This window comes from Triturus cristatus, chromosome 3_1 (assembly GCF_964204655.1).
Source record: "Triturus cristatus chromosome 3_1, aTriCri1.1, whole genome shotgun sequence".
In the NCBI taxonomy this organism is placed as follows: Eukaryota; Metazoa; Chordata; class Amphibia; order Caudata; family Salamandridae; genus Triturus; species Triturus cristatus.
In genome coordinates, this window is record NC_140583.1 from 898486495 (window position 1) to 898514221 (window position 27727).

The following is a 27727-nucleotide window of genomic DNA, read 5'->3' on the forward strand; positions in this document are numbered from 1 at the left end:
GCGGGGCTGCAACATCATTTTGAAGAGGGCTGCTTTGCCCAACAGCGAGAGCGGAAGAGTTTTCCAATTTGCTATATCGCGTTTAAGCCTCTGCAGCAGTGGGAGAAGATTGTAATTAAAACGGAGTGCTGGATCTAAGGAGATAAAAATACCTAGGTATTTGAAGCCCACTGTGGTCATTTGAATTGGGCAGCCCTGTGGTGGAATGAGTGGGTCATACAGGAGGAATTAACTCCAGTTGATGGAGACTCCAGAGTACTTTCCAAAGATTGCTAAGATGTCCAAGACACAGGCATATGATTTTCTCTGGGAGGCCAGGAATAAAAGAATGTAATCGGCATAGAGAGAGATACGGTCCTCCCAATCAGGGGACCAGCGCAGACCTCGTATTGCTGGGTCCTGACGAATCCATGCCGCCAGTGGTTCCAGGGCAAGGGCGAATAGGAGAGGCGAGAGAGGGCATCCCTGACGGGTCCCCCGACTCAATGTGAATTTATCCGACTCTTTGTTATTGACCACGATCTGTTCAAGGGGCTCTGAATACAAGATTCAGACCCACTAAATGAATTCTGGACCAAACCCCATTTTTGCAAGTACTGCCAATAAATAGGGCCATTCAATGGTGTCAAACGCCATGGACGCGTCTAATGTTATGATTATGGCTTCTTCTCGGATCGTAACTGCTCACCCAAGAACCCCATGTACTCTACGTAGGTTCAGTGCCGTGTTGCGGTACAGCATGGAGCCCAACTGATCAGGGTGGACTAGATCGCCACTTACTTTGACTAGACGGTTTGCGAGAAGCTTGGCCAGAATGTTGGGCTCTGCATTTAGAAGGTAAAATTGGCCTATTCGAGGCGCAGTTGGTTTTGGGTTTACCCTCCTTATGTATAGTGACCAGCATGGCCACCCTCTGATCTATTGGCAGTGTCCCTAGCTCCTTGCTCTCTTAAAACATGGCTTTTGGGTACGGGGCTAATTTGTCCAGCTTAAGTTTGTACAGTTCAATGCGTATGCCATTGGGACCATGGCCCTTCCCAGAGCGCAGTGTTATAATGGCCTGTGCTATTTCGTCATTTGTCAATGCGCTGTCTAAAAAGCGACTGTCTTCCTCTGATACGGTGGGGAGTGCTATATCACGTGGTAGACCGTGTGAGTCATCTTCCGTGTATGGTATACTGGCTGTCTATATCATCTTGAAGTGGGTCGAAAATTGATTTGCAGTGTCCTGTGGGTTGGTTATAAGTTTGTTATCTGTATTTATTAGCTCTGGTACCAGTCGACTCGCCATTTCCTTTTTATCAAGCCAGGCGATAGTTTACCCGCTTTGTCTTCCAGGTCGTATATTCTGCCCAACTTTTCCCTCCCAAGACTTTTGGCCCTGTCAGTTGCTAGAGCTTTGTATTCGTCTTGTATAAGGTGCAGTGAGTGGAGTTTTTCGTGTGTAACCTCTGTTTCTAATTCTTCTTCTAGTCTGCTGATTTCTGCCTCGGCCATCTCTTTCTGCCTGTCCTTCTTCATCCCAGCAATCAGTGACAGTGCCTGCCCTCATATTACTGATTTAAATGCCTCCCTCAGGGTCTGGGAGGAGTCTACCGACACTTTGTTTTCTTGGAAGTAATTGTCACTAGCTGAGTGTAGTGCTTTACGGACTCCAGGATCTCGGAGATACCATGTATTGATGGGGGCAATCTTCCCCACCTTTGCCCGGCTGAGGATTATTTGCACCCATATCGTGGAGTGGTCGGAGATCCCTCTAGCTAAATGTCTGATGTCGTGAATGTGAGCAGCTTGTGAAGCGTGAACTAGGATATAGTCAATGCGGGAAAGGCTATGGTGGGCCCCGGAGTGGAAAGTGTGTTGGAATCTTTCTGGGTTGTATGTCCTCCACCCATCCACCAGCCCTAGCACCTCAAAGAAGGCAGGTAGCCATCTATTAGATGATCCAAGCTCAAGTGGTGGGTGTCGGTCTAATGTGCCAGAGGCAACTGAGTTGAAGTCCCCCCAATCACCAGGAGACCTTCTGGTAATGAAAGTAAGAGAGTACCCAGGTCTCTAAATGTGGTGCTCTGGAGGCCAGGTGGCACGTAGACCGACATAAGTGTTAGCGTGTGTCCTTCACATAAACCCATGACTCCTATGTATCTACCCCGTCATCTGCCCAGATGGAGCTCACAGCAAGGGGAAAGGAGTTTCTTACCATAATTCCTACTCCTCGTGAGCTGGTTGTGAATCCCACATGTGCCACCAATTTGTAACCCCACCTGTCTAACGCCTTACAGGAGTTTCCCACCAAGTGTGTTTCTTGTAGCATAATAATGTCAGGGGCCTGCCGTATGATATATTGCAGGATGACACTACGTTTGACTTTATCTCTAAGCCCGTTAACATTCCAGCTTAATATTTTAGCACTTTTGTTTCATTGTGTACTCATTAAGTCCAAAATAAGTCTTAGGTCCCTCTGTATAGATGTCAGCATAGTTTGTCGATGTAACATTCATAACGTTCAAAAATTGTGGACCACCAACCCCACACCCCCCCTCTGTCCCCCTCCCCGTGACTCCCTGCCCTCCTACGTCCCTCCCAAACTCCCCCCTCCCGGCCCCCCTGCCAGTGGATTTCAAACTACCCACTCCCCAATAAGGCAGAGTGCCTGTCGCCCTCCCGATTGTGTAAGAGGAACTTGGTTCGCAGCTGTGTCCCCCCCACCATTGTGTGAGGATGTATCCATGATATACTGGGTATCTGGGAGATATCCCCCCTGTCCCTCGATCCAGCCATACAGTGCCATAGAGGCAGTCCTTCCCCTTGTTAAAGCCTATTTCCCAGTTCTCCACTCTTAAGCAGCGGCAAACAACCCTATATGCATCTCTTATGTCACTGTACGTTCTCAAGATCCCCAAAGGGGGTCACATGCAGCTAATGTTGTGTTTCCATTCTTGTCTTCTCAGCTTCGTGAAGTGGATTCTGTCTCTCTACAGTTGGCTTTGTTCCCCTGTCGAGCATTGTTGTCAGATCTCCCTGATCTGGGTCCTCTATTGCGATCTTTATTCGGTTTCTCCACTCGGAGGCCTGACAATTCTTGGATAATCCAATATCTCAAAATGAGATTAAGTCTATCCTTGTGCTAAAGCTGTGGGATCTGACACCATGCCGACTGAAATGTACTTTTTATTTGTTCAACAAATGGTCCCCAGCTGCTCTCTATGTAGCCTCTTTTCAATCGGGCTTGTTCCTCCTATATTAAATTAAGCTATTATTTCTATGTTGCTAAAATCTCATAAAGATCCATCTGACATGGCTTCTTATTGCCTGCTGTTTATTCAAAATACTGATTATAGAATTTTAGCTAAGATTCTGGCCTGCTCTCTACTACCAGAGCTTCCTAATTTGATACAGAATGATCAATCAGGTTCGATTTTCAATTGCAATATTTCCCTTACTCTTCACTGATTATGGTATATCAACGAAAAATCATCGCTGTTATATCCGCCGGCTGCATGTATTTAGCTTGACCTGGAGAAAGCTTTTTAGTCTCTCCAGTGGGGGTATGTGCACAAGATTTTGAAATTGTTTAAGGTGGGCCCATATTGGAGGAAATTTTGTCCAAGTATTGTATAAAAACCTGTTGGCTTGTGTGAAAACCAGGAAGCGTATTTCAGGTTCTTAGGCTTTTGGTAGGAGTACCCAACAGGGCTGCCCCCTGTTCCCTTTGTTCTTTGTCATAGCCATACAACCTCTGGTGGCTCGCTGGCGTCTCCTTGGAGCACAATGGGGCATACTACTTCTCGGTTCGCAAGCATGCTGTTTCTCTCTGTGCTGATGATTTACTGGTAAGTAGAAGGTACCCAAGCTTTGAACCGATCCTTCATTTGAATTTTAAAGAAAATAATAATTCACAGCTATTCACTCAAAATACAAACAAGCAACTACCACAGTTAGTGGTATTTTGAAACCTTTTGAAAAGTGTTTATAAAGGTGTCTTTGGGTACTCTGGCCCGCTTTGGGGATCAACACCAGCAAGGAGCAAGTCAGTTAGTCAGTGGGCTTAGAAGGACAGTAACCTTGAAATCAAAACAGTTTCCAGTCATGTTCCAGGCTGTAGAGGCCAACTCCCATAGACTGCAATTGAGTGGTCCTGATGTAAGGGATACAGGTTGCTGAAGTTGCTGAGGATGGCAATCCGGTCAACAGGGGTCTTCCTGGAGCCACTATCTCAGTCCATGACATGGTGTGGCAACATTGGCCACAGAGGTAAATGTCCCTCGAAAGTCCAGGTGAAGTCCTGCCAAAAACAGTTGCCACTGGTATTTCTGTCCCCGGCCACAGTGAAACCAATGGTTCCCTTTAACTGTGGCTAGTGACCATCTTGGGTGACCAACTCTCAGAGGTAATGCAGATTCAGGTGCGACTTTTGAGTGGGAGTGTTTGCCTACCGGGCACTTCAGTGGTTAGCAGCGAACAAGCGGTTGCAGCTACCAACTCTGCCAAGGTGGCTTCTTCAGCTTTTGTGCGCCTGGTGTTGGAAAAGGAAGCCAGCCAACTGACTTAGAGTTCACGTCTTCTGTCTGCAGCCTGGAGATGACTTTTCTTCAGACAGGGCACTACAGGCACAGTCCTCTCTTTGCTAGCCCAGGAGCAGCAGGTTCCATTGATTCTTTGGTGCAGCCTCTCTTTGCCAGGTGCAGTAAATATCAGGGCAGTCCTTCTTCCATCCACTCTCCAGTACAGACATGAATTGATGTCTGGGCTCCAAGGGTTCTATTATTATGCCCACAATTTGCCCTCAGGGATGCAGTGACTACTATCCAATAGGTTACCAGGTCACATCCTGCTAGATGAATATGCTGACTTTCAAGATGGAAGAACCCCTCTCTCATTGTGTGGAGCTTGGTAGCCCTCCTTATAGGTGTGGCTACCTGAGAGCTACACACCCATGGGATAACTAGTTTGGCAATGGTTTACCTCTCTCTGTCTCCATCGTCAACCTGTCTAACAGAAATAAAGAGTAGCCCCTCTTGTGCATATCTATCATTTGCCATTCAAAGGCAGCTTCATCTTTGAATCTTGCCTTTTGGGCTCACACCTTTTGTGGCTTCCTATGAGGGAGAGGTAACATAGCTTCCTGTGGAAGGCCTCGATTTTCTTCCTTTCCTTTCCTCTGAGTCATACACACTTCTCCCAAGGAAGCAGAATTTCTGTCTTGTGGCCAGCAGCTGTGAATGGTCACATGAAAATTTGGGCAACAAAGTGGCCACTTCCTAAAGTTGACTTTTACTCAAAAGTTGAATTAAATTTGACTTGGGCATCAACTCAGGTTTAATGTAATGAGTTATTTGATACCTTGATGTACCAACTTTAGTAGTCCCATTCAGGAGCTAGCAAGGCTGAGTTTTCAGTGTGTAACCCTGTATTTGCCAATGGGATTTTACTAGCCTTTGCACAGTAACAATGACAATTTTGGGTTTTTACTGTCAGGACATATGAAAATCTATGTCCTACTTTTTGAAATACAGCACTTTGCCTTAGAACTCAATAGGGCTACCTTTAGGGTGACTGTTCTATATTAAAATGGGAGGTCCGGCAGGCTGGGAGACATGTTTTACTGTGTCAAACTCATGGTGGAACAATAAGTGCTGCTGCCCATGAGGGATACTTTAACTTACAGGGTGTGGGTACCAGACGTATAGGTAAGTTAACTTATGCCAATTGGGTATGTATCAATTAAACATACACTGCAGGCTTCAGTGAACTCTCAGAGCCAACAAAACAGCAGCATTAGTTAAAATCTTTGGAGATGATCATGCTTAAAGAGGCATTTCCTCACACTAATTTATTATATTATTTTGCAAATTTTTCTTTACTTATCTGTCACTCCTTCTTTGGAGATGTTGAGAAATCCCTTTCTGCAATGAACGGAGAGGCATCGGGTAACTTTGCCTACTCTGAAATTACCTGTTGCCACAGCTGGTCTTGCTCTCCCAGACTTTGATCCATAATATGTGGCTTCTTAGCTTAAATAGGTAGCTTGCTGGCAGGAGGGGCGTTCCCTGCCTGAAACGGGGATTAATTTTACTAATTTTAAAAAGGGTTTATTATGTTATCCTTTATTCCCTTCCAAGCTTCTCTGGTTGAATGGCTCTGTCATGTCTTAATAGAATCTGGGTGCGCAGCAGGGAGGCAACAGCTTATGCATCTGCTACCCCCTTGCTTGTTCTTCCCACTCGATCAGGGTGGATATACTCTGGACATCTCAGCTTGTGGACTGATTTTGGTTTGCAAGCTCTAGGTGATCTGTTGGTCAATGTTGAGTTACTGGATTTTCCTGTGTTTATGATGGATTATGGCCTTCCCACGGAATGGTTTCTCACTTATGAATGTATTTAGAAGGCGCTAAGCAATTTTTTCCCATCTTAACACATTCTACCAATCAACACGAGGCATACCGATTCTTTTAACCATGGGGCTGGTGGTAAATGAATTAAATAGTTCTATAGAGCTTTCTGCTGCGTTGGTACCATGCAATGGCATCTCTTTGAGCCTCTTGGGAATCAGACCTGGCTAGTCAATGCATTACACTGAATGGAGTATATTATTGGAATACCCCCACAAGATGTTTCAAGTTGTCAGATTTGAGTACATTTATTTTAGTATTTTGAATTAGGCCTACTTCACACCTGCTCATATTATTAAAATACACCTGGGGCAAATTCCAAATGTCCTCGCTGTCAGCTTTCAAATGCTGACTTGCTACATGTGCTTTGGTCCTGTCATTCTCTCCTCCCATATTGGGTTGGTGTTCTTGAGTTGCTGGCACCCACGACTGGCTGATTGCTGAGAAATTCTCCCAAAGTGTTTTTGCTGAGTTTGTTTCCTCATGCTAAGCTGGAGAAGGCTTCTACTAAGTTTATTGATCTGGCTCTACTTCAGCAAATCGCAATGATACGATTCACTGTAAGAGCTCAGGTCCATGAACTACTGAAACATGGAGCAAATTCTTCTCACTTGGTTTCATTTTGCATAGAGTGGAGCAATCCAGTCTGCAGAAAAAAATGTATAGCACAGGCGTGGGATGCTTTGGGGGAGGAATTTTAAACTTGTACCAATTATGATACTCACCCACCATGATGCCTTCCCTGACGTATTGTATATCTAAGTTATAGTAATTGACTAGTTATTACTTGTGTTTCACTGTACTATCATTATTAGGTGCTCCTAATTGGCACAAGGGAACAGCTACTTAACCCTTGCTTTTTTATCTACATGAGATGCTTTAGGTTGGTTTGATGGATCATTAGTGAAGATTATCAGCTGCTTCAAGGGCGGATGGTTAGGCTATGTTGTTTAGAGCTTGTTTCATTGTCTTTAGATTTGAACTCATAATGAAAAATTATACAGTTGGTGTTCCGTGATTATTTATCTGCTGATTACAAAATTATTTTGCTCATATGAGACATATACTGCCATATGACTTAATCTCGGCACTTTGTATAAAGCCTGCATCAGTGCTTAGTTTGTAAAACAGTAAGTGCCAGGGCCCTCATAAGGAGGGTGCACAGACATAATATCGAGTTTTTTATTTCGACATACAGAAATATCGAGTTTTAAATATCGAAGGGACAGAATATCGACATCAAGAATATCTGTGACTAGAATATCGACCTTGTTTTTGTTAATATCAAAGTCAGTAATATCGTTTGCAAAAATATAGTTGTTAATAATGTCAATGTTTATATTAGTGTTATGTATTTCAGTATGTATTTTATATGTATGTGTTCTATTTTTTTTGCTAAGTATTGTATTTTTTTTAAATATATGTATTACATTTTTAGAAGTTATTAATTATTTTTAAAGTAAGTTTTCATTTTAGTACCGTAGCGGGCTGTGGGTTTATAGGGGAATAGGGTGGGAAGTAATTTAATTATAGCAAATTTAATAATAATTTCTAGGAATTATTAATTACACTTACCCTACTGTTGCTCTCTCTGGTGTGGGAATAGTAATTTTTACCCCTACGCTATCCAGCACTTTCCCTACTGTTGCACTCAGTGGAGTGGGAATAGCAATTTTTACCCCTACTCAATCCAACACTTTCCCTACTGTTGCAATCTCTGGATTTGGAATAGTAATTTTATCCTTTCCGCTATACAATATTTTCTCTACTGTTTTAGTTAATGTAGTGTATAATTTATTTGAAAAAGATTAAAAATATTGTAATTTTTTTATTTGTTATATATATTTTTATTTATATTATTGGTGTATGTGTATATATATATATATGTATGTACTTATAATTTTTAGAATGTTTTTTAATCATTTTTAAGTTATTAAAATAATTATTTATAAATATAAGTAAGTATATTAATTATATTTTATACATATATATGTTTAATTTATTCTTACATTACATTTATTATTCATAATTTATAATTGTTAAAAAAATTAACAATTATAAATACTTTTTTTTAAGTTCTATGTATTATTTAATTTATTTTATATTATTTTTTATATATTAATAAAACAATATTTTGTACTTCGATATTTTTAACAACCATATTTTTTTAATCAATATTTTCGTACTTACCATGTTGTAGATAGGATGTCGATATTCTTGACATCGATATTTATGTCCCGATATTTTTGTACCTCGATATTGTGCTCGTCGATATTTTGAAAGTGATTCCATAAGGAGATCACTGCAGCTTGCACCACACACTGCTCCTGCAGTGTTGCCAACGATTGTACCAAGACAACTATCAACCATCACAGTCCTATATGTGTGACCATTCAGACTATTCCAGACCCCCAAAGATATAAGAATGGCTTAGGCATCAGGTAATAGTCATTGTCAATCTATATTGAATTAATAAGCAACTTTTTTGTTCATCTCTAAATTAGACAGACAACACCACCATGTGTCAGACTGTCACAAGTACTGGTGTTGACAATTAAATGGGAAATGGCCACAAGGAGGATATATATGCATAAACACCACAACAAGGGCAACCAAAAAGGAACTATAAGATTTATTTGGAAAGCCATGCAAACAAGTCATGTTCTCCTGCTCTCTAAATGTGTCTTTTCAAAAATGAATTTGATCTTAAAAAGCAAAACTAACACTGTACAAAGAGTAGTCCTAAAGTAATCCAAGAAATTAAAAGTAGTTTCAAGCTAATTCAGAAGTAATCAAAGCAGGTTTAAATGTTCAGAGTCATAAAAAATAAGAATCCTAAATTAAAAATTCAGTCTTTGAAAAATTCATGACACCAGTCACTTCTTCATCCGGAAACCTATTCAGCATGGTATTATTTCTCTGTCTTTTTCAATCCTTCTTTGTGGCTCTTGGGAACCTTGAAAACAAAAGTTCAAGATCTTACAAACCAATGTCTTTTTCATCCCCTTTAATCTTCGTCAGATACACCCACACAGGAGTTAGTGCACCCTTGCTCTTTAATCTCTATACTGCAGAGATGGGTGCAGTTTGGTAACAAGCAAGCCTAATCTCACCCTATATTGGAAGTACTAAGGGGGTGATTAGGCCTTCCCGGCGGTGTTGGGACCGGCCGCCAGACATGCGGCAGTCATGCATCACAAATTAGGATAAAACCGCCACCTTGGCGGTCGCCTTCCGCAGTTTACAGCAGCACCCGCCGCAATGTCAAATTGCCATGTTGTGCATTTCCATTCACAATGTGGCAGGCACCGTGCGGTGCCTGCCACCTTGTGCATTGATATGGAGGGGGGTACCATGGGTACTCCCTACCCCTCCGCACCCCTGGGGGCTCGCAACAGGCCCGCATAGCAAATCTCAGCAAGCCTGTCCATGGCGGCGATGCCGCCATGGAAAGGCCTTTACTTCCCAGCATCCTAATATGGCTGGCGGTGCCTGCTAGGCCCCGCCACCATGATAGTGGCCCAAGCCTGCCTGGCCAGCAATCGGAACGATTGCCGACTGGCGGAAAAGCGGCAAACGGGCTTTCTATCCGTCGCGTTACCCACCGCCATTGTAATCTGGCGGTGGGTAAATCTGTTTACAATGGCGATCCACCCGCCATCATAATCAGCCCCTAAGGTCTCACTACTTCAATTTGTTGACAATATCATCCTTCTTGACCACTCCAGAGTTGGCCTACAGAGGAACCTAAATGTCCTACATAAGTAGAATCAGGAAAACAAAATGGTGGCCAATAGTTCCATGACCAAAATATTAGATTTTGGTAATTCAATGAAAAGTTAAAATCTCACCTGGAGCCTGGACTCATTAAAAATCGAAACAGCTGCCAGCTACAACTACCTAGGTGTTTGGGTATCAACTAAAAGAGGAGTCAAAAGGCACTTTACAGACACTGAAACAAAGGCAAAAACAATTTGATTCCAAATGTGCAAATTTCACAATACCCTGGAAAGCCTTTCCACCATCCCAATAAGACAAGTAATGGTAGCAACCCTCCTATCAATGATCAGAAATGGCCATGAAGCCTGTCCAGGCCAACAAGTCAACATCATAGATGAGTATCAGCTCAAACCATATAAAATGCTATTTAGACTTCCTACATATTTCGGGTATCACTTAATAAGGCTGGAATTCAGCTTGGAGGGCCAAACATGGTAAAGTATGCTGCCAACAAAGCAACATTGCAAAAATCAAACAAAAATTTGTATCCAAGTTGAACGACAGGATCACCTCAGTAAATCCAAACTATTGTTAGCAGTGGGGCAATGAAACGCCAATGCTCAATCAGACTGCCTCTGACCTCAACCCTACTTCAGTTGCGCCATTCAGAAAGCATAAAAAGAATGGAAAAAGAACAGATGATGGACGGAATGCTGAATCAATCGAACATTCACCCTCATTCACATATCTGAATTAAATCCATCAATTTTTGCACGCCACACCTTTCCAGTTTAGACCCAGCCATATGCAGATCAGTCTTGACCCTGTTCCCCAAGGGGAACAGGCCAGCCCAAACTGCCAGGCGTGCCTGAAATAAATAATTTTTGCAAGACTAACAGGTTTAAAATCTAGAGAATGGAACCACAGGTGGTAGTCCCTCACTAAAGTGTCTATCTGCAGACTTTGTGCCTACAAGAATGAATCATTAAACCACTTATTCTCATGCTATCTTGCACTCTAGAATCCACAACGCACACTACTAAAACCACTTTCCTTTTCGTATGGAATAAGAACATGCAATGAAGCCACAAGCCTGGTGTTCACCTAAACAGAGCCAATGGAACTGGTGACGTTTGGCAAATGTATCAGCCTCACACAATGAGACATAAAAGAGATGCTTAGGGGGTTACACTGCCCGGGAACTGGTTGACCATAGAGGTGCCTTTGTTCAAGCATGAGCACCTCAAGCTCTGTTCAGCCAGTCTGTAGAATAACTCGTGGAGTCTGGCAGTAGAACTCACCTCGCCTGCGGCCTCTTCATCTACTTGGGAGCAAACCACACAGTGCCAGCTCAAATGAACTCTCTATAATAATTGCACAGTCCTGCGAGTGCTGGACCCCTTTAGTCTAATGCACTTTCATTTCTCGTTTGCTCCCATTCTTCTTTCTTTTTTCCTATGTAAAGCTGTTTCAAATGTCTCACTTCTCCAGGTCTTCTATCTTAATACTCCTCTAAAGAGCTTTGGCAATGTAAATTTAGTCTCAAACAAATTGTGTTATTATGGGTTTTATGTATAATGTGTATTATCAGTCTGATGCTCACCAAGTTACTAAATGACACCTACAGGAGCTATGTGCTTCTTGTTTAAAACTCTCTCTGTTGTTGATCTGCTTGTTGAAGCACCTAATACTCTCTTTTCTTCTGATGCTTCTCCACTGTTTACATCCCATTACTTAACAGCTCTATCTTTTGTTCCTTTGACTGATTTCTCAATACGTTTTTCTGAATCTTCTTGTACTGCTCAGCTCTTTTTCTCTCACAATTTTAGACAAAAAAGTTCGAATTAACCTTTTATTGTATCCTCAAATGTGTTTTACTTCATTTGTTGGATTTTATTTTTCATCTTGGGTTCATCTTTGTTGTTTTTACCCATACTTGCCCCTTGCCCTTGTTTGCTTTGCCCCTTATGAGCCACATATCTAACTTGACTTTGGCTTTGTGTTTCAACGGCTTGTGCTCCTGTCTCTTCATCAGCAGTGAACAATTGTTTCATTTGAGATGCATGGATCTAATATTGCAAAACCTCCCCACTTCACAGCCATATTTGTCACTAAAATCACCTGGAGGGGTTCAGGCCAATGAGACTCAAGGCAAATTTGTTGCATGCGCATCCTCACAACCACTAACTCTTCTTGTTGTAGATTGTGACACTGTTCTGTACCTGCCGGAGGTGTAGTAAGTTATATCAGGATAGAGCATACTGTATCAGCTAGGCATTTGCAATAATCCAAGTTCACTTTATCCGTAAAGTTGATAAAAACAGCTTATGGCATTCTTGGAAGTCTTACAGCTCTTCCCATGAAGACTTCATGAGGACTCAACCCAGTAGACGTTTGAGGGGTACATCTCATGCTTAGCAATACCAAGGGTAGTGCATTTAGATGTTTCAAAGAAGATGAGGCCCAAACATTTGATAATCTACTAAGCAAGACTACCTGAAGTAGTCGCAAATTAATCCTTCCCTCTGGGGTAAGGTCCAGGCATTAAGATGGTCGTGGCCAAATGGATCAATTATCTCTTTAGTATTTTCCCCTTGTAGATCCCTCAGCTCAACTTGTCCAGCATCTATGCAGACATGAAATCCCATAGCCGGAGTGTGCGCAAACCAGAATGCGAACACCCCAACTGTGGGTGGATACCACCATAGGAGGTCTACAGCTACCCCACATGTGTCTATATAACATATAGCCTTGAACTTATTTTAACTGACCTTCCATCTAGGCTGGCCTCAGCAATGTCTTGGTGGGTGACATTGGAACAACGCTGTATGGGACACATGAATACACCGCTTAGGGCCATATTCTCAAGGAGCTATTGCCGAGTTATCGGCACCTAAACGCAGCCAAATTTGCGATAAACTTACCACCCCATTCACAAGCTGGTGCTAACAGCCGATAACACCAGTTTCCCTGCGATACAGATGACCCCGGCAACTATCGCTAATGAGATGCAGAGTAGGCGTTCTTGATCAAAAACCCGCGACAACAACACTCCAGAACATTCACAACGACCAGCTACATCAGCAATAAGAACACAAAACATGCGATAAGGCATGTTATGTTAGCACCAGGAAACAAACACCTGCTCAGACCTGGTGCAAACTTGGACCACAGTCTGCACCACAAAAACGAGTCCAGCCCAGAGCCACACCTGAAGAACAACAGATGCCATGGATTCACTGAACATGCATGCCGGACACCCAAGAGGGCCACAACACCCACCGCCACCACCCACAGGAGCCCAACTCCCAAAAGGCCCCCTCACCGGACCACCACAGAGGCAGCGCAGACAAAGACAGTGGACCCCCAGAAAACGCACCAGCCTCACAGACCCAACACCTGACAATGTCATTGCCCACTACAGTCCCAAAAGGACTACTATCCTACGCATCCTTACCATCATTGCCCAAGAGGCTGACGGCACCAACACAGTGGACAACCAACATCCCACCCCACTCAAAGCTGCTGGCTCTGCTGCACCTGTTGGCCTCTGGCACCCCCCAACCAACACCCTCCAGAGTCGCAGGCGTCTTACAGCCAGCCACATCTAAGTCCCTGACGCCTGTCCTGGACAGCACCATCAGCCTGGTACCCAAGTCCCTATATGTCCAACACAATGCGCAGGATCCTCTGGAAACCAAGCATGGACCATATGCCATAGCTGGATGCACACACGTGTTGGGGGCAATCCACAGCACACATGTCATACCTGTGACCCCTGGTGACACAGCACACATTCACCGCAACTGAAAGCACACTTCTCACATCAATGTGCAGACAACATACGAACACCGTGGAATCTCCACCAATGTCGTCGCCAAATACCTAGCCAGTGTGCATGATTCCATCATTCACTGACAGTTCAACTTCAACCCGCGCTCCCAGGATGGCACAAAGGGAAATGCACAGCCCCTTGGCAAGGCCCAAATGAACACCCCACACACCTCAACTCCACAACCATGCAACTCACAACTCTCGCAATGCACACGTCACAAAATCACAGACAACATGCAAAACAACATGCCCACCCACCAGATATGACAGAACAACTTACTATGGTAACCTGGGCAAGCCATGAACATGAGCCGTCAACGGCATGGAACCTCAGGCCACACAATAGCAGAATGAGGGGAGAGGTGGGAACTAGGCATATGTGAAGGAGGCAGGAGAACCATGATTGGGAAAGAACACAATGCCAAGAGTGGCAGAGATGTGCTGGACAGACCCCAGTATGCAGAACACACTCAAATCCATGGCGACATACACTACTGGTGTATGGAGTGTAGTGGACAGTGGACGCAACCATGTCACCGCAGCCATTGGGGGAGTTCGCAGAAATGTTGCCTGTTACATCCCCCCGTAAGCGTGAACGGTGTGGGATGGCCCGGCGTAAGCCAGGCCAATGTAGGGGTGTGAATAACAAGCACTTAGCCCTGGGCGTGGTCCTCTTCCGGAATGGCCAACGTCTCTGCCAGGGCAGCGCATCTCACCCTGCCATGAGGCCGCGCCGTCCTCATGAGCGGATTTGCCTGTGCGCCTGCCGTACCCAGGCCCGCTGGACCCCGAACCCTGTCAGGCCTGCCCCTGCGCAGCCAGGCCACACTGATCACCTGCTGAAACTGGCGTGTGTCAAGGAGGGCCCACCACGTGCCGGCGCAAGCTCCAAGGCCAAGGCCTGCGACCTTTGCTGCCTCCTCAGACCATCACAGCCTCCACGACACAGGCCCGCTTTAGCCCTTTCTCGTTGACATACTCTACTGCTGCCTGCGGCCTACACTACAGTTAAGCAGGTCACACATTTGGAACTGAGTCTTGATTACACGATGGCATATTGCATATGTTCATTGCAGATTTTACATCAGTGTACTCCCTTCGACGTGGTGCCACCAACTCAGTGCATGGTATGCTCATGACATCTGTTGTCCCCTGCTGACTACTGCTTCCGGCCTACACTACGGACAAGTAGGTCACACATTTGGAACTGAGTCTTTATCATACATTGTCCGTGTGCGCACAACAACGAAGATTCTACTTCACTGTACTCCCTACGATCAGGTGGCAGCAACCATGTGCATAGCATCCCAACAACACGTGGCTGTGGGCCCTTGCTGACAGCTGCCTCCAGGCCATGCTGCGGGCGAGTAGGTCACACATTTGGGACTGAGTCTTGAACATACATTATCCGAGTACGCACATTAACGAAGAGTTTATTTCACTGTACTCCCTTTGATGTAGTGACACCAAGTATGTGCCTGGCCTCCCAACCACACGTGTCTGTGGGCCCAAGATGATTCACCATCGGCCTACACTGTGATCCAGCAGGCCTCACGCCAATCCACTCCAGTACGTACCAGGCAGGACACGTCATCGTCGCTGACTGAACACCAACTCTGCTCTGGTACTTTTGCCTCCGTCAACCACAAGTCACCCCCACATGTCATCACAACGTTGTGTGTTCCAGTTCCAGGAGGGGCTTGCTGAAACCCGTCTGGCCCTTGCTGACCGCTGCCTCCGACACTGCGGTCGAGTAGGTCACACACAATTTTGAATTCAGCCTTGATTTATTCATGGCTGACTTGATGTCATTGTACAGGCCTCATCGCAGACTGCATCCCCTTTCAGCCCCAGTGCCACTGAGTCTGTTCCCCGGGACCCATGGACACTTTCTGGTTGGACTTTGGTGGCGACTGAGTCCATGGACTTGGGGTTGTCGTTGCCATCATGTTGGTGATACTGACTTTGTGGCAAAAACAATGCCGTGGCATTCCACTCCTCAATTTGCTGCTTTCGGACAGCTTCCACCCTCTGCATAATGCCCTGGAGGACACCTTCCACTGTCCCCCGCAACCCTCCGCAATATACACCTCGGACATTGATGAGGACCCGCTCAGGTCGCATGGCCCATCTGACTGCACCGCAAGTCACCATCCCGTGGCTGGGTGCCTGTGCCGCCCGCAGTGCATCCGGGGCCACTAACTCTGTGCTGGTTAGGTCTGGGACACATTCTTCTGAGATATTGGATGGCCTCTGAGGCAATGGCTTTGGGGTCATCAACGCCATGTGTCTGTGGCCCTGCGCTGTCCGCAGCCTCTGGCCTCAACTATGGCCCACTGGGGCCCAAACATCAAGTCAAATCCTGACCGGCCCAGATGTCGCATCACCGCAGGAGGCACACGCCACCACCGCAAGGACCACCTCCAACTGCCATCTGCCAGAGTTGAAACGGTGGTCCTGATAGACATACGGAGTTCCTCACACCTGTCGTGGATGCCATCATCGGCCTGATACCCTGCTCAGCACTCCAGGTGCCACTGACGGAGTGCACCGCAAGCCATCGTCCGTTACTGATTGAGTTTTGTGCTGTGGAGAGGTTGCGCAGCAATGTCATCTCAAGCAGTGTGGGAGACCTGGGATGTTGATAAGGAAGATGATGCAGGTCTAACACACCCCACTACATCTGCATCAGGAATATCTCGAAGGGACACAATCAGAGACTTTTTCTTCACATGAGCGCGCTTATCTCTAGTGTCCCAACCGCAGTGCACGGACACTTCTGTTTGTATGTTGGGTGTCCTCTGGACTTTCTCCGGCTCCCTCCATGTTGCTCAGCAGTTGACTCTGTTATGCAGGTGTTTTCAGTTTCCGTTGCACTGATGTCCACTGTTCAATTGGTTGCCAGCAACAAGCATTCCGTGCGTGGTGGCTTACACTCATCCCACACACATCCAGCATAGATGTCACTGTACATGTGGCCCTGCCAATAAAGGGGCTGGGTGCACGTAGCCAGTTCAACATGATATATGTGTGTGTCTCTGTGGTCTTGTGGTATGCATGAGGGCCCTTGGCCCTACGACATTGCATTGTGCTGTGTACAGCGGACGCAGACATGTCACCGCAGGCAGAGGGTTAGAGCTTGGACAAGTAGCTTTGTCATCACCCACTCAATTCATAAGGGGAGTGGTCTGGGCCGTCATACGCAGAGCCAACGTGGGTGTGTGACTGCTATTTGCGTGACCCTTGGCGTGGTTCTGTACTGTGAATGTGCATCTGCATGTGTCCATGGTAGTGCGGGTCTCCTTTGTGGGGTGTAGGTGGTCCCTGAAGGGTAATAGACACCAACGTATGTGATCTAGTTTGACTTCCATGGGTTCGGACCCCACCCACACCTGTTGGGTCACCTCCTTTTGGCGTGCTAACATATGGCATTGGGGGGCCATGGGTGGGTGGGTGAAGTGTCGCGAGCCAGCTGTGCTTGCGGTTGCTTCCTGCTGTGTGGTCTGTTGCAGGCTCTGTGTTCTCCTCTGAGTAGCTTGACTGCCCGGGTCCTGGTGGTGGGTTGCGTAGGATGTCCATGGGCTGTTGTAGGCCGTCGGTGTCGAAGATGTGGTGGTCCTCTCCAGCATCACAGATGTGTTGTCTTCTGTGCTCTGCTGGAGATATTGTGTGCCCCTCTGCAATGTGAAGGGGAGATGCATGTTGACATTGTGTTGACATGTATGTTGGCGCATTGTTCTGGTTTACATGCAGACTGTTTGACAATGTACATTGTGACTGTTTGGGAGGTGCTGAGTACTGCTGTGGAACAGTGTACATTTAGACTACATGACGGATGTGAGGTCCTAAGTGTACTTTTCCATTGCACAGTTTCCTGCTCTGTCAGATGTAGTAGGCATGTTTCTGTACTTGTGCGGAGCCAGTTGTGTCCTCTGTTCTGCAGTGTTGGCTTTGTGCATTGTACCACGTTGCCGTCAATGTGGGTGTGCTGTTCTTGCTATGTGTGTGTGCTGCCGAGTGCCAAGGGGATCAGGGGCATAATCCCAGGTAATTGTGGGTGTGCAGTGTGCTACTCCTCCTTGGGCATGTGTGCTGTTGTGCCCTTCTCTCCCCGTCCCCCCAGTTCCGGGTTGTTACTCACCCTGTTGATGTTGTGTCCCGTCCTCTCGGGATGTGTCCGTACTCCCTACTCCTTGCACCATCTCCACACTGATGACTGTGGCCTAGCTTTCCTCCAGCTCCTCCTGTGGCGCAGGACTGCCACCTCCTGTCGCCATTGCAGCCTTCCTGTTTGCGGTGGGTTTGTGCCTGATTTAGGTTGTCACATCATGCCAGCGCCTCTTGGCCTTCTCGGCACTCCGACTGCATTCCAGGTGGTCTACTTGTGGGTCAGTTGATGGTAGTGTTCGGTCACCTCCATGACGCTGATCTGTTTTTGCTGCGGACTGCACCCCGTCTGCCTCTCCCTCTTCTCCCTGGCCTCCCCCGACCCCATTGTACCTTGCTGGTGGTCTGTGGGGCCTGTGGGGTTCGCATTGGCCTCTGCACTGGGTCAGGGTGCATCCGTGGTGCTGCACACTTTGGATTGTTTCTGGTTTGTTTTTCATGTTCTGTTTTTATAGTGCATTTTACTGCCAGGTGCGTGGGATTTGCAGGCCTGTGGCTTGTTTTCGCAGCTTTTTGTATCGCGCTTGGCCTCGTCGCATCTTTTTAGGTGTTTATGTTTCACATTTTTGTGGTGTGCCGTTGATTTTAACGTGGCCATTTGGTGCGTTATCTGGTGACTGTCGCCGTGTTGTGAATACTTGGTTAACACAGCGTAAATTTCCCGCAATAGATTGCGATGTTGTAGGTTGCGTTAAGTAACTTTTGTGATGGTTATCACACGTTCTTGAGAATATGCCCCATAGAGTTTCTGCCATCCACAGATCACAGAGTGACTGCAAACCCTATTCTCCAGTCCACATTCAGTGCCTGAAAAGAGGCTCATAAACGTTTGGGCATTTCACCACCCTTACATCACAAAGCCTCACTTTGACATAACACAGGCACAAAGTTTGACGAGAAGACATGCAACTGGGTATGCTGGGTGGACAGGAGGCATAATAAGACTGGAACATATGTAGAGGGGAAACAGTCGGAACACTGCGGCCTCAGCCAAATGTGTTCTGTCTACGCAAGGGCTACTATGATTGAATTAACCACGCATATGCCTAAACCACTCATATGCGCAATTAAGGCATATGCGGGTGAGGTAAGTGGAGCTGGGGTCGGATTTGTATGGGTTGAGGGTAGTTTTCAGGGTTGGGGTAGTTTTTTTTAGGGTTGGGGTCAGGTAGTTTTCAGGGCATGGGGAGTAGGGGTAGTTTACAGGGCTGGGGGTCTGGGTAGATTTCAGGTCTGGTTGGGGGGATTGGAGTAGTTTTCAGGGCTGGTGGGGGTGTCAGGATAGTATGAGGGCTGGTGGGGGCTTGGGTACTTTTTTTAATTAGGGGTTAGGAAATTAGTCCAAAGGGCAGTGGAAGAGGTTGGGGTAGTTTTAGGGACAGTGCAGTGGTGGAGGGGGTCGAGTTAGTTTATGTAAAGGGGCAGGGCTTTAGGCCTGAGGGCAAGGTAATGGGTAGTTGGGGTAGTTTTTAGGGCTCTGGCTGATCGGGGTATTTTTTTAAATTATGGGTTAGGGTTTTTGGCCAAAGGGCAGTGGAAGGGGTTGGTGTAGTTCTAGGGAATGTGCTGATGTGGGAAGGGGTCTGGTGGAAAGTTTTAGGCCTCGGGGTAGGGGGCAGGTAAGGGGTTTGTAGCTTAAGGCTGGGAGAGGGAGGGTCAGACTAGTGGGGACCTTACCCATGCATACCCCTTTACCATTCATGCCTTTACCATGAAATTGCATGGTAAAAGCATGAGTGGTAAAGGAATGTGTGGTTGTGCTGAATTCGTGGTTCGGTCTGCATGGTAGAGGCACATGTGGTTTAGCCATATTTCAATGGCCTGGGCCCATTCTGAGGTGTAGTCTCTGGCCTCTATTGGGTAATTCTTGGAGTCCTCCATTCTGGCCCCTCATTTAATGCTGCTAATCTGATGTGACAGATGCACCTAAACAAGATACATACCCTAGAGGATCTCCGCCCAGAGTGCAAACATAAAGATAGTACTCCTAAATGCCCTTTGTTAATTCCCAAAGTCGTAAACTTAGACCAAATGTCTAAGGTTACTTTTGTGAATCAGGCCCATCATGTAGATCAATGCTGCATGTAAACACAGCATTCCTAGTAAGAACTAGAGGAGGAAGATGTCCATTGTATAGTGGTGGGCATGGGTGCCGCTCGTAGGCGAGGACTCTGCACAATATTAATCTTCAATCTCTGCCATCTGCCCGGAGGTGACGCTGCGACATACCTGCAAGTGGGGGCCTCTGTGACGGGGTGCCATTGACGACGGGACTGCGAGGACCAGGGGGCTTAGCAGCTCTGCCGATTCCTGGCCGCCGCACCTGGGTCTTCTTCCCGCCATGCCTACCAGTCTACTTAACGCCTCGCGGCCCCCGCTTCGCGGGGGCCGCTCGTAGGCGAGGACTCTGCACAATATTAATCTTCAATCTCTGCCATCTGCCCGGAGGTGACGCTGTGACATACCTGCAAGTGGGGGCCTCTGTGACGGGGGGCCATTGACAACGGGACTGCGAGGACCAGGGGGCTTAGCAGCTCTGCCGATTCCTGGCCGCCACACCTGGGTCTTCTTCCCACCACGCCTACCAGTCTACTTAACGCCTCGCGGCCCCCGCTTCGCGGGAGCCGCTCGTAGGCGAGGACTCTGCACAATATTAATCTTCAATCTCTGCCATCTGCCCGGAGGTGACGCTGTGACATACCTGCAAGTGGGGGCCTCTGTGACGGGGTGCCATTGACGACGGGATTGCGAGGACCAGGGGGCTTAGCAGCTCTGCCGATTCCTGGCCGCCGCACCTGGGTCTTCTTCCCGCCACGCCTACCAGTCTACTTAACGCCTCGCGGCCCCCGCTTCGCGGGAGCCGCTTGTAGGCGAGGACTCTGCACAATATTAATCTTCAATCTCCGCCATCTGCCCGGAGGTGACGCTGTGACATACCTGCAAGTGGGGGCCTCTGTGACGGGGTGCCATTGACGACGGGACTGCGAGGACCAGGGGGCTTAGCAGCTCTGCCGATTCCTGGCCGCCGCACCTGGGTCTTCTTCCCGGCCACACCTCCACTATACGCCCATTTAAGGCACGCCTAGGCACGCGTAGCGGGACGCGTGCGGGACGTAGTCCGGGGCGAAGCCCGGGCAAAGGGCGGGCCCGTTTAAGCCCGTTCAAGCACGGACAAGACCGGACCGGGCAACCCCCCTGTCAACTGTTATTTGCCACATTTTCACCATTGTACTTGTGGAGGACTGTAAGTATTCCCCCTAATTCAGACTGTGCATCATATCATGGCTGTTTCTCAAACCAGAAGTAGGGCTGCAACCAAAAGTGCAAGCCTAACAGGAACTCTTGATAATTTCATCACTAGAGCAAATTCTGTAATTGACCAGGATAACATTAATGGAGCGAAGAGTTTCACAAGACTTAGCCTTTGGGTCATATTGCCAGCGCGCGCACACCGGATGCTACCAGGAGGGAAACTTTAGTTAATGTCCTCCCAACCGACGAAAATGTATATACCAGACAAGATCTGCCCCAGTCTCCCCCATCCGAACAAGTCCTAGATTCCACCATAGCGTCAACCATGCCAAGTTCCCCTGAGAGACTAAACCTCCCCCAGTTGCGAGGCAAACGTGAGGGGGCAATGCCAAAAAGGAAGAGGAATGTGGCTTCTGGGGCAGGGGGTAGAAAAGCTAAACTCGCTAAAGGTCATAATGGTAGTGAGACAATAACTAAACCAACAGCAACAGTACCATCTAAGGTGCCTCTAGTCCACGCCCCACCCACACAAATTGAAACCCCGATAGGAACATCTAGTAGTAGTGATACTGTATTGGAGACACATGCTACTGTGTGTGCCCTACTAAGTGCTATTATTAAGCCCCTGGAAATGAGACTGACCCGCATCGAGCAGCAGCTTCTGCGGATTGAACATGTGACACTGGATTTACAGAGCAATTTAAAGCCAGATATGCCAAATCCAGGTCTTCCTGTTTCTGACACTAGACAGGGGCAGTCTGATATAGCTACAGCTAATAATTCCTTGCCTGTCCCACTCACAGTACCAATTGCAAGGCAGCCTTTAACCGGAGCGCCATGCCCCATACCTCCGAGGGAGGATACTCCCCCAGATATTAGGTCGGGGGGTCAGATCAAGACCAAGGGGGACTCTTCAAAGGAACGTACTATTGACTTGCCACCTGAATGCAGCCCTTACTTGGTAATTTTGGCTGGAGTCCCTGAGCTACCAAGCTCAACTATAGAATCATTTTCGTCTCTCAAAAACAAAGTTACAGATTGGATCAATAAAAACCGACCACTTCCCCCCCATATCACTAGCAAAATATTAATGGTACGCAGAGTACCGTGGGTGGGTCATAGCCTTAAAACTATTAGGGGTGATTGCATACTAGTTAACTTTAACGATCCGCGAACTGTCGAACATATTTGCAACTGGAGACACTACAAACAGGGAGCGATGATACAACCACACTCATTGTCCTATTTTTACCCCCCAACCTGTTGGAATAATCTGGAGAGTGGTTGGACCCTGGTACAACACAGAGGAGGAGAAAGGCCTCCCAGGGTTCCCTATGATCAATTGATAACAACTGGCAAAATACCAACCCAAAACAGATTTAGCTGTTTGGATCTGGTCGACTGACTCGACCAGACAATGGGAGAAACTCAAACGCTTAACAACAGTAGGGGCAAGGCTATTTGTGAGGATGAGTGCTTGTTAAGCAAGGATAGCACCACAAGCATTATTTTAGAGTGCTGTACCCCCACTGTAGAAATTCCCCCTGAAATTGATGAGGTTTTATTTGATGGCAGTCGCCCAGAAGTCCTACCGGTCATAGAGCAGCAACTGTGTGAAGACAGCACCACAAGAAGGAGTGACTGCAGCCCCAGGGCAATTATGACTACCAAACCTTTGGTAATTGCGTCCTGGAACGTGGCGGGGCTACATAGTAAATTATCTTGTGATGACTGGGGTACTTTTATAGATGGGATGGATATATGTCTATTTCAAGAGACGTGGGCTAGGGAAGAGGAAAGGAGAGTTGGATTTGCGGGCTTCCATATACCAGCACGATGGGGGGGGAAGGGTCGACCGTCTGGAGGTCTTACTATATGGGTGGGAACCCACCTGGGCTGTATAGCTGAGTCTGTCTCCACCCATTCAGATGATATACAGTGTGTGATTTTGAAATGGCCTAACTGCTTTAAGCTCGCTATCGTGAATGTTTACTCGAGACCTGTTAGTATAGCCAGTGAGTCTACTGCAGTGGATGAGCTGACAAATTTTTTGTATTCTATCCCAACGGATACTCTTTTACTACTAGCGGGAGATTTTAATTGCCATTATGAACCCCTCCAGGGGATGGACTATGGTGCCCTTGCGACTGAGGATGACTATTGGTCTATTCCTCCAACCCAATCTCCATACTCCAGGTCATGGTCTCCTCTAGCGATCCAGATAACGGCCCTCACATTAAGTCATTCCATCAGGGCCTGTAATGGACGCACTTGCTCTTATGTACCCTCGAGGTGCACATATAACAAAAAGGGCCATGAATCACGTATAGATTATATTATGGTTCGGACAAAGTTGTGGTCGAAGGTTATCGACTTTGAGGTCATTGCAAGGGATGACAGCGATCATAAAGTACTGAGGCTGGAGTTGGTTTTTCCCGCCCCACGAGCGAAGGAACAAGGACTCCGGGATGATCTTGGAGATAGGGCAGTTTTAACTAATGATCGGCGTAGGGTCAAGTGGGATAAGGTTGTGGCATCTTGCGAGGATCTCGCAAACTTATATAATTCAATTCTTCCTTGTTTTATTGAAATAGATGCCTTAAATTCCCAACAACCTTCTCCTGATTTTAATACCAAATTGCAGGCTCTGCATATGAATATAGTTAGCACCCTACTTGCTGTTTTTAATCCACGGGTGACTAAGAGGAAGAAAAGGATCCCTCTCTCCTCTTGGTTTAATGATGCATGTCGTCTGGCAAAAAAAGAGTTGATCCGGGCACTAAAACTTTGCAGTGATAAGACCCTCATCTCTCTCAAGAGAACACATTATAAAGCAATGTTGAAGCAGGCTAAACAAGACTGGGACTATGCTAAATGGACCGATTTATCCTGTGCTCTAGAACAGAATGATGCTCGTAAATTCTGGGCTATAATCAATACAGGAAGCGGTGATCCAAAACCCGCAACCGAACCAAATATAGAGGAAAATGTTTGGGAAGATCATTTTAAGGCCCTGTACGCTGTTGAACCTAATACGGACATGAACCCGGTTCCTGTAGCACCGAATGATTCTTATGACACCATAGAATTCACGGTGGAGGAAGTTGTCAACGCCATCTCCAAAATTGCAACGGGAAAGGCACCGGGATTAGATAAATTGCCGGGAGATCTTTTTAAACATCAACCGGGGATTTGGGGACCATATTTGTGCATTATATTTAATGCAGTTTTAAGAGGAATGAAGGTTCCCTGTACCTGGTTGGGTGCAGAAATTGTTCCCATTTTTAAGAAGGGTTCCCCTCTGCTACCGGCTAATTATAGGCCCATCAGCCTCATAGATGCCCCGCAAAAAATCTTTGCGCGGCTCATCCTTGACCGACTGCAGGACTGGATGGAGGAGCATGCCGTACTGAGTCAATATAAAGCGGGGTTTAGGAGGAACACCTCTACCATGGACCAAATCTTTCGCCTGCTACTACTATTCTGGAAAACGGCAAAGATTGATGGTGGCAGCCTCTACATGGTATTCGTGGACCTCCGCTCCGCCTTTGACTTGGTGCCCCGGGGGAAACTTTGGACTGTGTTCCTCAGTTTGGGTGTCCCACTACCAATCCTGGAAATACTGATGGAGCTGCACGAGGGGAATTTCGCTCGGGTTAGATGTGGGAAGAACGGGGCACTGTCATCAAAGTTCCCCATTGACAGAGGGGTTAGGCAGGGGTGCATACTGGCACCTACCCTGTTCTGCCTCTATGTCAATGGTGTGATTTCCCATCTTGACAGTGCCCTTAACAATGATGCACCAATTCTGGCAGGTAGCAGGGTGCCGGCGATTATGTTCGCGGATGACACCCTGCTACTTTCTAAGTCACCAATGGGAATCCAGCGTGTGCTGGATAGTTTCGAGGATTTCTGTAGAAGTCGTGGCCTGGAAATTAATGTCAACAAAACAAAGTACATGGTCTTTAATCCCTCGCCCTCTACTCGGCCGAATCCCAAACTAGACTCAATGAGACTGGAAAGGGTAAAAACCTTTGAGTATTTGGGGGTAACCCTAAGTGAAAGTCTCTCATGGGCCCCACAACAGGCAAAAGCACAAATGAAATTAACCCAGTATGCAGGGGGTATTCTTAGGCTCTCTAATGTGTCTACATACAAACCTATAAAACCACCGTTAGAGATCTACAAGAGCCAGGCGAGGGCCGCAATTTTGTATGGTGGGGAGTTATGGGGGCATTTAACTGGGATTGAATTTCTTAAAATAGAAAACAAGTTTATTAGGCAGCTACTGACACTCCCGCAAAGCACCCCGCTGCATCCTCTAAGGATGGACCTGGGCCTGAGGTCTATTGAAGATGAATTAGCTCTGAAACCCCTCAGGTATTGGCACAGGTTGTGGACCACGCCTGAACTATCGCACTATAGGGCAGAGCTGAAGGAAATATTGACCAGCAGTGGTGTACTAAAAATCCCTTGGCTCAGGTTTTTAAAATCCCAGTTTACTAGACTTGGGTTGCTTGATATGTGGTATGACCCTGAAAGGAGCTGCCAGGCGATCCCGCGGAAGCTGCTTACCAAGATCTATGCGGCTGAGCAACTTATTAGTGTACAGTCTGCTCCCAATATTGGAGTTTTAACTAAATCATTTTTAAGTTTTAAGGATTTTTATCAATTTGAGAACTTTATGGATATTATTTATCCTATTGCATCAAGAAAATTATATCTCCAATCGAGATATGGTACTTTACCATTGAGAGTTTTTACTAGCAATTGGTCACACACTTCTACAAGGGCTTGTCCTGGATGTAGCTGTGATAAAGAGGATGAGCTCCATGTATTGTTTTTTTGTCCTGCATACACCAAAGCAAGGAAATACTGGCTAGTACCTATCTGTAAAAATATGGGTTTTCGACAGTGTAGCTGTGCTTTTAGAATTTTAAAGACAGATACTTCAAAAAACATAGTTTTTGCAGTTTCCCAATTTTTTATTAGCAATGTGGAATAAGAGAAGGGGTCTGATCATCATTTAATGAAATGCTATGACATGTTATTATACAATGTATGGTGGTGTTTTTGTATATGTTTATGTTTGTATTCTTTTTAAGGCAAATTGCCGAAATAAAGATGATCATGATGATTTAAACGTTGTATTTTAGCAATTCTTGACAGTACAGTAAACAAAGAACATGCTTTGAAACAAGGTTGTAGGCATAAGTACTGGGAGAACCGTTTTTTCAGTCAATCTGAAGTTTCAAGGCATGGCGAACACAGGATCGTTCCCAAACTCACGGCTATAAACGCAAAATAAACAAGTCAATAGCAAAATAATGTGACAGTCGATAATCTGGGTCCTCAAGAACTGCTGTGCACTTCAAGGGTGAGGTCATCTTTCTCAATTTAGATTTGAAAATAAATGTCATATCCAAAGCATAAAATAATACACTGAACTTCATTTAATTACCCTAATTAGTGTGCAAGTTTCTGTTCAGAAAGATATCAGCCATGGTGCAAACAGGTTTTGTCCTATTTTTACATAGGCATGATGTCTGATAGCCCGCATATGTCAGTAAATGTTAATTAAAATGCGTTATGAATTATAATCATACAGTTAATACTCATATTTATACTTGTTTGGATCCATCTATTGGTTCGAGATGACAATGCTTTTCAAAAAGATACACATTGTATTCACCCTTTTGGAGGAGTAAATAGTAACATGGCAGGAGCGAAAAGTTTATCATTAATAAGCTGCCTTAGTGCATTTCTTCCAAATTTGCAACGAGGACAACAAACTCGAAACTCTAAAATGTGCAATACTATTGGCATTAGCATTAGCCTGCATTCATAGTCATGGTACACTCTCTTTTTTATGGCTTCCTTTATAATGCGTTACAACAAACAAATGATGGACGGAATGCTGACAATGCAGACATTCTCCCCCAGTCAAGAGATCTGGGTTAAATCCATCGTTCTTTTGCCCACTACGCCACCCCAGTTCAGACATGGCCATATGCAAATCAGTCTTGACCCTGTGCCTCATGGGAACAGTCCAGCCCGAACTGCCAAGCCATGTCTTCCCTGGACCGAAATCAAGCATCCTAGGACCGGTTTCTGGCTATCAGCCGTCATCAGCCAGGATAGCTTGACTCCAGTGGCGTAGTGAGCACGGGTCCCACGTCTGGGACCCGTGCTCACTACGCCACTGGAGTCAAGCTATCCTGGCTGATGACGGTTGATAGCCAGAAACCGGTCCTAGGATGCTTGATTGCTGATGGCTGATGACGGCTGATAGCCAGAAACCGGTCCTAGGATGCTTGAATCCGGTCCAGGAAAGACATGGCTTGGCAGTTCGGGCTGGAC